General features: G+C 38.8%; 2 protein-coding genes across 8 annotated transcripts in view; one reads left to right on the forward strand and one right to left on the reverse strand.

Moving 5' to 3' along the window:
- The window catches only part of MED12L (mediator complex subunit 12L), a 338,137-nt gene that overhangs the window by 159,906 nt on the left and 165,884 nt on the right, over positions 1 to 12,347 (reverse strand). The gene's annotated exons all lie outside the window — the stretch shown is intronic.
- P2RY14 (purinergic receptor P2Y14) overlaps positions 1 to 12,347 on the forward strand; it is a 57,105-nt gene that overhangs the window by 6,275 nt on the left and 38,483 nt on the right. Inside the window, exon 2 of one of the 2 annotated variants that reach the window (XM_043595124.1) lies at positions 11,632 to 11,703. The exons of the other annotated variant lie outside the window; for it this stretch is intronic. The gene's annotated coding sequence lies outside the window, so the exon portion shown is untranslated. The remainder of the gene's footprint in view (positions 1 to 11,631; positions 11,704 to 12,347) is intronic. 2 annotated transcript variants of the gene reach the window in all.

Here is a 12,347-nt window from a genome sequence, read left to right on the forward strand (position 1 = left end):
AGACTCCCTGACCTCATGGAGCTTACATTTTAATGGGCACCAAGACAAGCCTTGACATCTTCAATGTAACAACAATCTTTGAACATATTGTAATGGAATAGATTATATTTTATTTATTTAATTTTATTTGTTTATATTTATTTGATGTAATAGATTATATAGATTATATTTTAATTTTCTTTATAGAGATCTGAAGGGCACCTAATCTCATCAGAAGGCAACCAATATTTACGGACTTGATCCAAATCCATGTCCTAACTCTGTTATAAGCTGATGCCCTACATATACTGATGACAAACACAAGATATGGAAAACAATACAAATTTCACTTAAATATTGTAGGAATTGGCCTTAACATTTAATATTCTCTTTTTCCTGGCCCTGAAACTGCCTACCTATGTTTCTGCATAAGGATCTCACTGTCTCTTCCCCTACTATAAATATCTCTGCACGCACCATTTTTACAGAAGTGAAAAACGGTAAGAGAAAGGGTATACTGAAATTAAAAGAAAATCTAGGGGCACCTGGGTGGCTCAGTCAGTTAAGTGTCAGACTCTTGGTTTCAGCTCAGGTCATGATCTCATTGTTCATGAAGTCGAGCCCTGCATTAGGCTCCATGCTGACAGTGCGGCGCCTGCTTAAGATTCTCTGTCTCCCTCTCTCTCTACCCTTCCACAGCTCATGCATGCTCTCTCTCTCTCTCTCTCTCAAAATAAACAAATAAACTTAGGGGGAAAAACAAAGAAAAGAAAACCTAAAATTGAAGGTTAGCTGTCTTGTTATCACTGAATCTATGAAGAGTCATACAGCAGCAGCCCTTATTACTAGTGCCATGGAGACAGGTAGTTTGTTAACAAAAAAAGGGAACAAAGTCAGAATCAGTGTTAGAAAAGGAGATCTCCTTTAAATACATTACTTTAAATTAAAATATTTAATGTACCCCTACTGCCTAATCTTTTGGGGTTGTGGCCAGACTATTTTGTCTGGGGATGGGTCTGCTAATTTTCCTTCAAAAACCAGAACTGTAGCATACTGCCAGTCATGTCCAGTTTCTTACTTTATTTCAAATACTATGAGAATTTTTTAATTCTTGAGAAGCCATGGGAGTAAAATAACAAAATAAAAAACCGAGACCTAGACCTAGACTCTTAAGCCTTCGAAAGAACGGAGTGTGTCTTAGCCTTACAAGGAAATAGCACAGTGAAGTTTCCCCACAAATGTTCAGTGGATTGACGGCAGTAAGGAGGATCTGAACAAAGTAACTGTTCCATAGAAACAACATTTTGCCTCACTAGTTTTTATCTAAATCCATTCCTACCCTACCTAAGAAAAGGTACACACTATGCTTTCACTAAAAGACGACTTTCACTAAATCCTAAGTCCTCAAGTCTACAAAGCCAAGGGATATAGCATAACAGTAAAGAGTAAAGATCATGCATTCTGGAATCAGACTATGTGGTTTCAAATCCTGACACCACACCACTTACTCTGATATCACCTTGATAAAGTTATTCATTCAATGATTCTATGAGTTTCCTCACTGATCATGGAAATTAAATGAATATGCATAAAGTATCCAAAGAATGACTGGCATGACATAAGAGTACAATCAATGTTTACTGATGTCATCACCATCACCTTATTTCTCAGTAACACAGTACAGTAGTTTGATGACCACAAGAACAGTGGAAGCCAAAGAGAGATTCTTCAAATTCTAGCTTGTCAAAACCTCTGTCTGCTCAGTTTATGCATCTGTAAAAACAGAATAAAAATGCCTACCTAAAAATAACTATTGTAACAGTTATCATAATGTCTGGTATATAGGTGACAATCAAAAAGGATAGCCATTGGGGCGCCTGGGTGGCGCAGTCGGTTAAGCGTCCGACTTCAGCCAGGTCACGATCTCACGGTCCGTGAGTTCGAGCCCCGCGTCAGGCTCTGGGCTGATGGCTCAGAGCCTGGAGCCTGCTTCCGATTCTGTGTCTCCCTCTCTCTGCCCCTCCCCCGTTCATGCTCTGTCTCTCTCTGTCCCAAAAATAAATAAATGTTGAAAAAAAAATTTTTTTTAATAAATAAATAAATAAATAAATAAATAAAAAGGATAGCCATTAACACTCATATATATAGATGTAGCAAAGCTACGTTCCACCAGATGTCCTCTCCTGCACATCTATCAAACCTCCATCCAAAGAATCTTAACCAGGGGCGCCTGGGTGGCTTGGTCAGTTAAGCGTCCGACTTCGGCTCCGGTCATGATCTCACGGTCCGTGAGTTCAAGCCCCACGTTGGGCTCTGTGCTGACAGCTCAGAGCCTGGAGCCTGTTTCAGATTCTGTGTCTCCCTCTCTCTCTGCTCCTCCCCTGTTCATGCTCTGTCTCTCTCTGTCTCAAAAATAAATAAACGTTAAAAAAAATTTTTTTTTTAAATAAAAAAAAAAAGAATCTTAACCAGCATTTTATTGTGGATTCAGCCTTTCACTTGGAGCACTGGAAGAAAAACTACCTACCCTCAAGAAATAATTTTGAGAAGATACCCACTGAACATATAGGCTACAATCTAGGAAAAATTATGTGCTACACTGTGCAGTTATAATAGGAGCTCAGAAAAGGGAAAGAACACTGTGTGCTGAAGCATCCAGTGGACTGAAGAAACAAAATTAGGCCGAATCTTGAAAAAGGAAAATGATATACCAACAGAGGAGTGGGAAATGATACACTGAGTAAAGAAACAAATTCAATTAATATTTTTACTGACCTCTAAAAGCATGTCTTCCTTTATCCTTGTCTTGATCCCTTGACCTGAGATCTTGATCCTATTTGGAATTATTTTCCCTTCAATGGCCAATCTCTGACATTTCTCAATTTCCATCTTCAAAACACAACATAAACCATTTCTTGCCCAGAAAGCCTTTCCTGTTTGACCTGCCTTTTTCTGAGAGCTCGTGTGATGCATATTCCCCAACATCTTTCCAACATCCTACACCATTTACACATAGTTTACAATACAATTTCAACATCCTTGCTGCTCTACAGGGCCAGTTTTACACCATCGATTTTTCCCCACTTAATTTAGGTTGGAGTGTAAACTACATACAATAAAATAGAAAGATTTGAAATGTAACTTCAATGAATTTTGACCCCAAGTAAACACCACCCCAATTATTATACTTGAAAGCTCCCTTATACTTCTTTCCCCTCCTACGTGTCCACTTACCTGATTTCTGTCACTAGAACTTAGTTCTACCTGTAGTAGAATTTCATTGAAACATAATCACACAGTACATACACCTTTTGTGTTGAATTCTTTTGCTCAATTTAACATTTTGAGATGTATTGTTGGGATCACACTGTTGGCATCTATCATTCCTCTTGATTACTAAGTGGTATTCTCTAAGTATACCACAATTTCTTTACTCGTTTTAATCTGCTTATGAACATTTGAGTCATTCCTGATTTTTGTTTGTTATGAATAGGGTTGGTATGAATACTCTAGTAAAGGGCTTTTTATGGACATATGCTTTCATTTCTCTTAGGTGAATAGCCAAGGAATTAAATTACTAGCTCATTAGCTGTATGTTTAACTTGATTAAAAGTTACCAAACTGCTTTCCAAAGTAGATTTTCTACTTTATACTCCAACTAAAAATTGTTCTATTTCCTTGTGTACAGTTAGTATTGTCAATATTGGTGTTTTGGGTTTTTGGGGGGGGGGTTGTTTTAATTTTTTTGGTTTTGTTTTGCCATTTTAATGGGTGTGAAATATCTCACCATTATAATTTGCATTTCCCTATTAACTCAAGATGCTGAGCACCTTTTCATCTGCTCCTTGGTCAAACATCTTCTTTAGTGAATTGTTTCTTCATGTCTTTTGGCCATTTTTTTTTTATTGAGTTACAAAAATTCTTTAAATAGCCTGAGTCATTTAATAGAAATGTGTATTGTGTATTTTTCCTCCCAATCTGTGGCTTGCCTTTCATTTTCTTAATGGTACCAAATGAAAAATGGAAGTTTTCAATTTTAAAAAGGTACAATTTATTAACTTTTCATTTTATGATTAGTGTGTTTTGTATCCCAATAAATTACTGCCTACCCAAGGTTGCGAACATACTCTATATTTTCTTCTAGAAGCTTTATGGTTTCAGTTTTACATTTAGGTATATAATCCATCTTGAATTGTTTGACTCCTTATTTCATCTGGTAATAGATCTCGCAGAGAAGAAATGATCTATAAACACTGTTGCTCATATACAAATGCCCCCATGGGTTAAGACAAAGCCTGTTGAAGAGGCCTATGCTTAGCCTACGGTATATCCTGGATGGAAAATCTACTCACAGGAATAAAGTCACAAATGTGATCCAAATGGACACATAAGTCTCCATTTGAAGGTGATGGTCTGGCCTTATGATAAGCTTTTGACTAGGATAGGGATAATCCAAAGTTTGCATTTTTTTAATGAACAACAGTTTAACCCAGCACAAAGAAACAGAGGACAGTTTGCTCACAATAGTTTCTTCCTCTTTGAATAGGCATTAGATCAATTACCATCTCATTAGTATAGACGAAATTCTCTTTAATGAATTAGGCTTCATCAGTCAAGTGATTCTTAGCAGCTCCATTTTAAACTGACTTCTAAAATGAGTAATAAATGATTATTCAAAAAGATTACTCTCCGGGGACATTGTTTCTATAGCCTTAAACATATGCATTATCTTATAAGATTTAGAGGACTTTTAAAAATGTTTTAGTAATATTTCTTCTAAAAAACATGTCAAGTCAAAGCATAAATAGAATTATTCCTGCTACTCAAAGATTATTACCTAAGGCATCTAATATAAAGCATTTCAAGTTATTTCCTTGAGATTTTACTAAGAAAGCACAAGATTGGGAAGAATAAAAATACTCTTTTCCACTGATTAGGGCTTGGAGAAATTAACAAATTAACTAGGATCATAGAACATTTTCTGAGTACTTAGCAATGAAGTTGGTAAAAATACTCCATATACTAAAAAATGAAGAGACTGTTCTGAAGAGTTGTATGTTGCCAGCTGCTTCCTTGATGATACTGAGCTAAAACGCACTCACTGTTTAGCAAGTCTTATTTCTTATTACCCAGCTGACATTTATGTTTCCTCAAGTGAGGAACTGCCACAGGAAAACTATTCACAGCTAAACGAGAATTTATTTATTTGTAGCTTGCACGTCCCTCTATGTTTAATGACTACCCAAGATTCACAAGCTAATATTGCTCCGAACTATCAACAAGGGGCACCTGTGTGGTTCAGTTGGTTAAGCATCTAACTTCTGTTCAGGTCATGATCTCAGTTTGTGAGTTTGAGCCCTGCATCAGACCCTGTGCTGTCAGTGCAGAGCCTGCTTCAGATCCTCTCTCCCCCTCTCTCTTTTCCCCTAGCCCACTCACAACCCTGCATTCTCTCTCTCTCTCTCTTTGTCTCAAAAATAAACATTGAAAAAAAATTTGTTAGAGAAACTATCAACAATAGTTGCTTAGAATTTAGGGCAAAATAGAAGAAAGTACCATATGAACCTGGCATTGTTTCTTTTTGAAGAGAAAAAGGAGTTTTCATGGCTAGCCACTTTAATGTGGTTAAGTTATGCATTTAAATTCCTTTTTCTCATCAAGTATTTCCATTATCACCATTCCCTTAATGGAACTCCATTACTTTTAATGCCTTATTCAATGTATAACTTTTTCTAAAGCCTTAAGTCAGAAAGAATAAAAGCAGCAAAAAATAAACTCCCAGTAAGGAATATTGTCTTAAGCCATATAGTCCATGAAGTGTTTAGTTAATGGTTCCAATAACAGTCAAAATAAACTTTTCGTTTAAAGAATTTAAGAAACTCTACCATTCAGGAAATACGCTCTAGAATGAGCTATCCAAAATTTAATTTGAAAAGTTCTCTAGGACTTTACAGCACTGACAGAATTCACTAATGCTAGCTATGAAGTAAATCTTAGTTCTCCTGAACACCCATTTCAAATCACACTGAAGGCACCCCATGAGAGACTGCACGGACTTCACATCAGGAAGGAGTTTATACAAGTTACAGGATCCGATGGCATACGAGGACCGAGCACACCAGTCCCTCCCTAGGAAGAGGTAGCTTTTCTTTCATAGAATGGCTACAGCAATTTTTCTTCTCACTCTTGACTGTCTTCTTAACAAGCAGCCAAATGCCCCTGCGCGCACGTTTTATTTTTCCCAGTCACAAGCCACCAAATCTCAAAGCTTTTCTCCTACGGCTAGAGTTCCTTGACACTGATTCGTTCATATCACTTACTCATACACTCCTTCATTTACTTAAACTCTTCAAAATGCTAGAAAAGATTATTCAAAGAAAAAATAGCTAAGACTAATGTGAAAGTCAAAAAACACAACACGCCAAAAAAAGGACTATACTATTATACAAGTGCTTTTGTGCAAATATAATTTTCATAATGTCTAAAGTCTAGGCAAACTGTGTTTGCGGGGGGGGGGGGGGCGTTGGTGGTTGTTTGCTGTGTTTTAGACCAGTGAATTTATTTATTTTTTTAGTTCTTTTTAACACTTATTTATTGTTGAAAGACAGAGACAGAGCATGAGCAAGAGAAGCAGACACAGAATCTGAAGTAGGCTCCAAGCTCTGAGCTGTCAGCACAGAGCCTGATGTCGGGCTCAAACAGCGAGATCATAACCTGAACCCAAGTCGGATGCTTAATCAACTGAGCGACCCAGGGGCCCTGCAGACCAGTGAATTTATTGATGAGATACTAAAATGCCTTTGGATCAGAGATCTTAGGTTGTACTAAAACCAGAAGCTGGAAATGCTCTAGGCCATACTTTCTTCCTCTAATCTGTTTTTGTCCTTGAGCTGTTTCATTCCTGCTTGTTTTGTTTTGGCAGAGAGACTTTACTTTTTGCAAATACAACATTATAATTCACATCTTTTCTCTTTCACTAATGTCACTGGTTCAGCTTCACATTTCTGTGGGTATCTTTCCAACAGCTACACAATCATCTCTGGAACTGTGGCCATGGGCATAGGGTAATAGAGTTCAGGATTCTTTCTGTTGGGTGACATTCTTAAAGGAAAAGTGTCATTGTGAACTCAGTGAACACTCCAAAAGATGTTAGGTGAAATATCATGCTGAGAGGCTGACATCTGTTATCTGAGTCTATTCTTTCAACAACATTCAGTTAGAAGGGTAAATCAGAAGGTTTATATGCTTTTAGGCAAACCGCTATTTAATGTTAAGTTCATTCACTCAACAACAAACAGCTTTACATTTGGGCTGGTACTATGAATATAAGCCTAAAGGTTTCTTCTGCTTGGGATTTCTGGACACATTCAGCATTAAGTTTCAAATATTCAACAAATCTGTTTGCATTTTAACTTTGATCAAGTTCATATTCTCATTTTAACAGAGGCCTCTGAAAGCCTCAAAAATTGAGGATGTGAAGAAAAATCTCCTTATTTAACAGGAATCAGGTGAGCCTCCCCCAAACTCACTGTGCCAGGAGCAGCCATCAGCATGAAGTTTCCACAGCCATGCACACAGAAGCACTAAGGAGCAAGGAGGAACTGGAAATGAGCAAAGTACGATGGCAACAAAGCCAAAGGCACCTGTGTACACTGCCAAGAACCTACAGCAGGGGCTCTGGAACTCTGTAACTAAGTTCAGGGCACAGACAACAATCAAATGTCCCCTTGGACCAGAACTAGTCATACTCACCAAGGACAGAATGCCCTAGTCTTTGCCTGCCACCTTAAATTCTCAGAGTCACAAGGCCCTGTTCCAGTCCCTCCCTTTAGTGCCTGGAAAGAGACGAAATCAGAGACCCCTCTAAATCAGAGTTGTTAGGACTGTCATTTGTCAGGAAGAAGTTCTATTCAAACAAAATCTTAAAACACTTTTACATCAGACACAGAACCAGAAATGGTCTTCAGGAGGCTGAAGGGAAGAGACTCCCTCAGACTGTCTAAAACACACCTCTGGAAAGCTGTTGTGCCTGCCCAGAAGCCAGCCGGGAAGAAGTTTGAAACCACTGCCCAGACTCCTCCTCGCAGACGGCAATGATCTTGTGATTATGAACTAGACAAGTTTTTAAACATATAAACTAGGGGCACCTGAGTGGCTCAGTCGGTTAAGCATCCTACTTCAGCACAGGTCATGATCTCACGGTTCGTGGGTTTGAGCCCCACGTCTGGCTCTGTACTGAGAGCTCAGAGTCTGGACCCTGCTTCAGATTCTGTGTCTCCCTCTCTCTTCCCCTCCCCCTCCCCTCGTGCTCTCCTTCCCTCTCAAAAATAAATAAACATTAAACAAAATTAAACCTCAATTTGAAGAAGAACAATTTCAGGGAAAAGGCATTCTATCGAATATAAATGAGAACACTGTCCATACTGGCGTATGAGCACTTTATACAATTACATACCAACTAATGAGTTCAGGTTTGAATTTCTGAGAGACGGGGCAGGCATAAGAAGTTTTCAGTAAGAGTGCTTAGACAGCTTCCTCTTTCTTCTCTGCTAAAACACACCCCTCCTGCCCTCATGGAAAGACTCGATTCTTTAAAACATAGCACAGTATGCCCAATAATGCCCAATAATGATTTAACGCTACACCCAACGAGCCCAAACCCTTCCTGATACCCCACCAAACAAGTGTCAGCAGAATAATGAAAACAATTATAGCAGTGGAACTAAAGACCAACATCAAACACAACCTTCAAAGTTTTAATGGGAAAGTACGAGGGAGTGAGGAAATAAGGTATGAGATGTTTATAATGATGAGGAAAATATGAAATAATCCAAACATCCATCAATAGGAAAATGGTTAAACATGATTCTTGCCTTCTGGTTTACAAATACTCGACAGAAAAATATTCAGCGTTAAAAAGTGACATTGGGAAGTCACCTAGATACACTGGGTCAGTAGGGGTTGGGAACAGTAGGAAGAGAGCTCAAGTTTTGTCCATGGTTACCTGCCTTCCTAGTATTTAACAATTACTAACATTTATTAAGTACTTTCCACACATTAGGCACTGCACTAATGCTCAGTGAATTCTTACAACAATCCTATGGGATACAGAGAGTAATTCCCATTTAATAAATGAATTAAAGTATTTTAGCCATTCACAGCTGGTAAGTGAGGGAAGCCAGATTTGAATCCAGGAATTTCAACGTTGCAGTTCACAATCTTAGCCTCTAATTTGTCTCTTAGAGATCAGTCCTTGTTCCCTGGGTATAGTCAATCAATTCACTCTTAGATTCTTTACGTTCATATAACAAGAAAAAATTTCCACTTACTGTTCTGGGAAATAATTTTAAGGAAAATTAAATAAATGATCTCACATGCAAAGCTCGTGACATTTTGAAAAGTCATTATGACCCAAGCTGGCATTAAACTCAAGATCTAAGTACAAGGCAACTTTATAAGCAAGTATTATTTAAAGGCTCAGTGACCAGGGTCACTGGGTAACTCAGTCAGTTAAGCACCCGACTCTTGATTCTGGCCCAGGTCATGATCTCGTGGTTCATGGGGATTGAGCCCTACATCCAGCTCTGTGCTGACAGCAAGGAGGCTGCTTGGGATTCTCTCTCTCCCTATCTCTCTGCTCCTCCCCCAGTGTCTCTGTGTCTCTCTGTGTCTCTCTCTCTCTCAAAATAAATAAACTTTAAATAAAATATAATAAAGGCTCAGTGACCAATAATGATTCTGTCAGCCCCACCATAGTAGCAAATTGTGCAGGCCAGTTCATACATTTCCTTCAGGTTCAAGCTGTTTGCGTATGTTCACAGCACAGAAAATGTAATGTTTAAAATTAAACAGATGCCCATCACTTCAAGGCAAGCCGCGAAGGTCCCAATCAGCAGGCATTCTTTTAGCAGCTCTACATGTTGATGCCAGTGGAATGGGAGGTATTTCCAGGTGAAGCTGGTGATTAGCCAGGTCACTAACAGGTGCTGGGCAGTCCTAAAATCATAGGAACTATACACGCCCACAAGTTGTTGATCCACCTCTGTGCCCACCTGACCCGGCAAAAATGCCCTACTCCTCACCCTCAACCCATTTACACATGAGTCTCCTCTCCGCTGCCACCACCACGCAGCAGTAATGACAGCAAGTGACAGCATGTGTTTTCCCATCATCCTAGAGGAGCAGAAGGGACACGTTTAAGACCAAGAACTAAAGCACCCCCTGCTGCAACTTACATCCTTACCAGCTGTGTGAACTTGGGTATGATGCTTAACCACTCTGTGCCTTACTGTCCTTGTTTTATTGGGGTACATTTACGGAACTTACTTCATACATTAGTTATTAGATTTTAGTAAGTTAATACAGAAAAGGAATTTAGAAGAGTATCTGGCATATTCTAAAAACTCAATGTTAGGTTTTGGTAATAATGGTATTGCTACTACTATTACCATAGCACATTAAGCAGGAGATATAAACTTACTTCTTGTGACCCTTCTTTTCCTTATTTTACCATTTACAAGAAAATGGTTACCCAAGGATAAATTTCTCAATGATCTTTCTTTTCCTTTTTCCACTTTTCTACATTTTATAATTTTCCTATGCATGCCTTAATAAGTCTTCTCTAATTAAACTGCTTAAAGCAAACAACTTGAAGATTAAGTCTTCACTCAATTCCCTTCCTATGCGCCTGGCTAGGTGCAACAAAAAGAGCCTCTACCCCATCAAGTCTACAGTTGAGCAAGCAGGTGTCAGGACCACCCTGCAGAGCCCAGCAATAATGTCTGGAAACTTCAGGGTGTGACCTTTACATGAAGAAAATTGGTGGCAAACCACGGACCACAGCTACACATCCTACTGCAAACAAATTATTATCAAATTTTAAAAACACAAAACAAAAACTGATGTGTGACTTAGAATCTACGAATTCTAGCAGGGTACAGTCTGAAAATTAAAATACTTATGGGCACCTGGGTGGCTCAGTCGGTTAAGCGTCCGACTTCGGTTCAGGTCAATATCTTGCAGTCTGTGGATTCGAGCCCCGCACAGGGCTCTGTGCTGACAGCTCAGATCCTGGAGCCTGCTTCAGATTCTGTGTCTCCCTCTATGTCCCTCCCCTGCTCACTCGCTCACACTCACACACACACACACACTCTCTCTCTCTCTCTCTCTCTCTCTCTCAAAAATAAATAATCATTAAAAAAAATTTTTTTAATTAAAATAGTTTATGTCAGACTATTTAATCAGGGGTTCCCCAATCTCCCACTAATATATAAAATGTATTGTACATTGTGGCTTTCAACAAACTATGAAAGGACTTCACAACCTAAAGATGATACAAATTGTTGGTTTACTAGTGATCCTCAAACTTTAACACACCTGCCAGAACATGTATCCCTGAGCTCACCCACAGACCTTGTTTCAGGGGTGGGAATCTGGGGTCATTCCTGAGAATGTGCATTTCTATCAAGTCCTCAGACAATGCCGATGCTGCTGGTCCATGTCCAGCAATCAAACCAGTGATTTAAGGAATTATTTAAGAACCAGTGATGGAAGGAATTCTTGTGGGCATTTTGGCTTTATCCCAACAGGAAGCAACCAACCTCCTTAACAGAATGTAAGAGAACTAACGGCCATTTCTCCATTATTTACCAGTGAGTTGCCTACCAAGTAGTGGCCCTTCAGTGTGGCTTCCTCATCACCAACCGTCCCTTCTCACATCTCTAGGTAAGCTATGCCTATCATTTTATTCGACTGGGCAAATATTTATCAAATTCCTTATTTCCAAATAGGTATGTTAGAAACTAGCTTTGGATATTGGTATAAAACAGTGACTGCCCATATATTTCCACCCACACTACAACCTCCATCAATTTGTTTTTTGTTTTCTTTTTCATACATATGCATTTTCAAATGAGAAGAAACAGTATAATGTAGTTTAGAATTCCACCTCTCCCCTCTTTCAAAATTAAATGTATAAACAAACATGGCTCTGATGATCAAGATGCTTCCCATAAATCAAAGCCAATGTCGTGCAACCATCAAACACAGAGACCACCAGGCCATGCTTGACCTGCAACACACAGAATGAAAGGGGCCAGACACATAAATTCACAGAACTCAGTCTGTAGAGATGAACAGCAGCAGATGATGAACACATCATACATGTGTTACCCTCAGGATAAAGGGCAAGGTTGAGTATGCTATAGATGCCTTAGCTTTGAGTATAATTTAGTGTGAGTACAACCACAGCATAGATGGTATTCTGAATAGGGAAAAATGCTTACAGTCACTTAACACAAATAAGGAATTTATTACTTTTTTAAGATTAGGTCCTAAAGCCTACATACTCAGGAAAGTGGCCATCAGGG

The sequence above is a fragment of the Prionailurus bengalensis genome, chromosome C2, assembly GCF_016509475.1.
Source record: "Prionailurus bengalensis isolate Pbe53 chromosome C2, Fcat_Pben_1.1_paternal_pri, whole genome shotgun sequence".
NCBI lineage: Eukaryota > Metazoa > Chordata > Mammalia > Carnivora > Felidae > Prionailurus > Prionailurus bengalensis.